Genomic DNA, 4,637 nt, shown 5'->3' with positions numbered 1-4,637 from the left:
ATCCTGTGATGTGTAATAACCAAGTTCCATCGCGTTAGATATTGTGGTTTCTTCTATTTGATCCTGACTTGGCTTACCAAACACCTAACAGTGCCTCATTTTCTGAAAAGAACTCCAAAATAAGAGACATTTTAAGTTTATGCATGGAATCGCAGTAGTTTTGAAGCACTTAAATATCTAGAACTTTCCATTCCAGCCATTGTCTTAAATATAAAATAATTTTACTGACATCTGTTTAAATATTGAATCAGTTGACATCAGCATGTTCTCAATGATTAGTAAGGATAAATGTTCTCAGATACTGACTAGTTATTTAAATTGCATTGCAGATGTAAGGAGCATCCAAAGTTCAACATTCAAAATACCCATGAAAGTATTTTCAAAATATTGGATAAACTGGAAAAAAAAACCAAGTAGTATTATTAGGAAAAAGTTAAATCAGGATGATGTTACATAAACTCCTTAGTTTGTCAAATATTTCTTTTACTTCTTAAAGTAAGTATATTATAACCAGGCTTAAAAAGTAGCAATTTATTAGCTAAACTTGAGAGAGATTTGTCATCATTTTTGGTATGATGGAATTTTATCTTTAAATCAGAAATAGCATCCTCTGAAAAGTTTTCCTAAATCTAAATTTCTCAACTTAATTGAAGTAGTCATCTACAATTTTTTTTCAAAATAAACATCATCGTAATTAGCGACAATTACTATCAGCAACTACAATAGATTTTTCTAAAGAATCCTTTACACTTTTTTTTTTTGTTGTTTTCGTGACCTATGAGATCCTAGTTTCCCCATGGGAGATGGAAACTGGGCCCTCAACAGTGAAGGCATGGAGTCCTAACAACTGGACCATCAGGGAATCTCCCCCCACCAACTCTTTTTGTTCTTGATATATTAATTAACAAAAAAATAATGCTACTGTTTACTTTATGTAAAATCTATTTTCCTCTCTTTGCTTGTACTGAATAAACAAGAAAAAGGCATATTTTAAAGAACAGGAATGCAAAAATCTATCGTAGTTGCTGATAGTAATTGTCGGTAAGTTGCCTCTCAGGTTCTCGCTGCTTTTGTCAACGATTCAGAGGCACATCAATTTTCACATAGCCTATATTGCTTTTAAAGAATGGTTTAGAACAAAACTCAACTGTCCTGGTGTCTCGTAGACCAAGGCTGGTACCAAAATAACAAATAATTTCCTCGGTTAGTAAATGATGTATGATCACTTTTTGAAGTTGATCCTCAGCTAAGAACATAGAAAGAAGGACACTTAATAACATGATTCATTTTGTACAATTTAATGAAGAAGCTGGTTCAAACAAGTCTGTTGGAAATAATTTTTCAGAGAAATAAATACTCTTACTTTATAAATGTCATGTTTATTTATGAGCCCTATTTCAAACATATACATTGCAGAATTTTGAACTATGTGAAATGGTTTTGTTTTTGTAAACAATAAATGTATCTTTTCAAAACATCAATGTTAAGTTCTCTTAAACCGGGTGCTATGTATTGGGGATCAGGATTGTTTAATCATCGAATTAACAAATTAAATTCTTAATATCGTTAGTGTTGCTCTTTTAAGGAATTTCTTTACCAAAGAATAAATCATTTCTTTACCAAATTTTTTTAGTAGCTTTGAGCCACCACACAAAATTTCCAGCATTTGCAGACTCTAGTAGGAGAACATGGAGATATGAGTGTGCACATCCTAGGAAATTTTCTTGTCCCACAGGTACATGTACCCACTTAATGAAATTCAGAGCCTTCCCAGGAATAAAGCTCTCAGGAGAACCCAGGATCTTCAGTATCAATTGTGAGATTCTAGAATGCTGTACTGTGTAAAGCACTCATTGCAAATTTATACTAAAACAAACAGCAAAACCAAAAGGAACTACCCAGAGGGATGGTATGGGGTGGGAGGTGTGAGGGGGGTTCAGGATGGGGAACACGTGTACACCCGTGGCGGATGCATGTTGATGTATGGCAAAACCAATACAATATTGTAAAGTAAAAAAAATATATATATTAAAAAATAAAATAAAATAAAATATCTGTATCCTCTGATACGTTGCTTATTTTTTAAATGAGTGCTATTTATTTTTATCTCACATGTAATCTAACCAGACTAGTTACCCATGTCTTAAAAAAAGCAAATCCTTGTGTGGCCATCAATGCATTGGTCATTTTTTTTATTGCACTTGTCATCCCAACTTAAATGTTTCCCAATATTTAATTAAGATGCATCAACGCTCTATGTGAGTAGTCCTGGGTATTAGAATGAGGAATAAATGTATTTAGAGTTATACACAGTTGATCTACAAACCTAAAACATAATTAATTTATATTGTGAAATTATCATCTAAAATAAAATTTCACTAAAAATCCAATTAAAAAAATAGTTTATTTTATAATTGATTAAAAATGTTAAAAATTGAAAATTATAATATTTATATGATTTATAGAATTTATAATTTCTTAGCAGTTAAACATACAATGCATATTTTGAATTTAGTGACACGCACTGTTACTTGTATGGGATGCTGGGATTGTGATGGAATGTTGAGATAGAATGGTATTGAAACAAAAGAAACTACTCCAAAAAAGTAGTGAGAAAGATTAAGAATGTTATGAATTGTTTTCTGGCTTTGAAGTGTGCCACATTTAATGTGTATATTTATCTTATATTGTCTTTCTATGGTATTATACTTTGACTTAGTGGTTAGTGCCAAATCCATCTCTCTCTCTCTCTCTCTTTTTTTTTCTGAAATGATTTCGCTGTAATAAGAAACTTGTTTTTCTTTTCCCCCTTTTACACTTTTTCTGCACAACTTTGCTTTATTCTTTAACCCCTCCTCCCCAAATCCAAATGAAGTATCATGACTTAGACTTCAAAGCAATTTCTTAAAAAGTCCAGTTTCTCACTTGAAAGAAGGGGTAACTCTCTTCCATGCTGTATATGATTATTTTCTTCTCAATAAGATAGGTCAGCAATTTGAATTTATGTCTAGAATGTCAATGGAAAATTGATTAAAATACTTTAAAATTAATGGTGCATTAAGCGTTTGCTTATATTCTAGTTTATCTAGATTGGTAGACTTTTACCAGCTGAGCCACAAGAGAGGCCCAGATTGGTTTAAGAGCCCTAAATAAAACTTAGGTGCAAAGATCAAAGTCTGTTAAAAGAGTAAAGCACTAAACGATTTGCAACTTATTTTGGAAATCTAAACAGTTTTCTAAGTTTGTTATCAGGATCTGATTTAAAAAGTGAATAGTTATATGGTATAGAGTAAATGAGCTAATATCGATAAAATCCTGGGAAGCACAATCTATATATGTTTTACTGACCAACGGGCCCAATATTAGGAATGCAGGAAGTCATCAATATATACTTCTGGAATTGTATTGAACTGGAGATTGAGGATAACTGAGCATGGTCTCAATCACTGCAAAAATGTCTCACATCTAAGGACTTGTCTTTCTAATTGGTAAATGGACCTAAGAAAACTTAAACTTTGAAATTTATGTTATTAATCTTTCAGTAAACTTTTTAATTTTTATTCAATAATCCTCAAGAGTGCATTAACAGTTAATAAAACAGGATTTTTAATACAAAATTAGGTATTTTAATATTTATTCTTCTTTCTCAAATATATACCTTTCTTGAAAAATTTAATGAGAAAGAACTCTGAAGGCAGAGTTTTCTACAAGTCTATTTACATTTACTCCCTTGATTGATGTGGACATCCTTTTACTGGTTTAGGACCCATTTATGGTCTTTAAACTCACAATAAAGATGTTACTTTTGTAAGTTATCCTTTGTAATGTATTATTTTTCTGATAGCAAATCTTAAATATATTAATGACCACATTTGGAAAAAAAAACACTTAAACTTATATTTTGTCTCTCTAGTGACTAATGCTTTGTTTTTTCTTTAGTGTTTAGCAAAATGCCTAGTGCACAGTAAGAATTTTGTTGTGGTAAGGGGAATATAATTGCTCTGGATAAGACAGTTAGATGTGTGACAATTACTCCACTATAAAGCCTGAAAAGTAGGCACATCATATATTCTATCGCTGGAAGTATGTTAGTATTACATACATTTAGAAGACTGAATCACTTCTAAAATCTCTAAAATAAACTAAGGAGGTCCAACTGGTTTGTAGGTGATCTTAATCTGTGCTGAAGTTGCCTCTTCCGGTATGTGTATATGTGTGTGTCTATGAGTCTATGTATACACACATTTAATTTATACATATAAGTATATATACTGTGTGTATGTGTGTGTTTGTATGCATTGGAAGTAAATACATGCATGAAGTATGTACATGCATTTAAAGTAAATCAGGTTTTCTGTTTCATATGCTGGTTCCATGGGTGCTTTATTTTCCTCATTTTTGATTGATCTCCAATTGGCAGTGTCTCTCAGCGATTGAGCTCTAATTTTTTTGCCCCCATAGCCTCTTTGTCAAGTAGCTAATGATCTGTAAACAAATACTTAAATAGAGAGCTCTGTATTTACAGGAAGCCATCTGTGAATTCTTTTGTGACGTGAATAATCACATCCTAATTTGTCTGTTTTCCAAGTTATCTGGCCTTCTCAAAGCAAGGCTATCTGGAGGTATTATTTTAGAAT

Source organism: Bos mutus, chromosome 6 (genome assembly GCF_027580195.1).
Source record: "Bos mutus isolate GX-2022 chromosome 6, NWIPB_WYAK_1.1, whole genome shotgun sequence".
Taxonomy (NCBI): Eukaryota; Metazoa; Chordata; class Mammalia; order Artiodactyla; family Bovidae; genus Bos; species Bos mutus.
Note: the sequence above shows the minus strand (reverse complement) of the source record.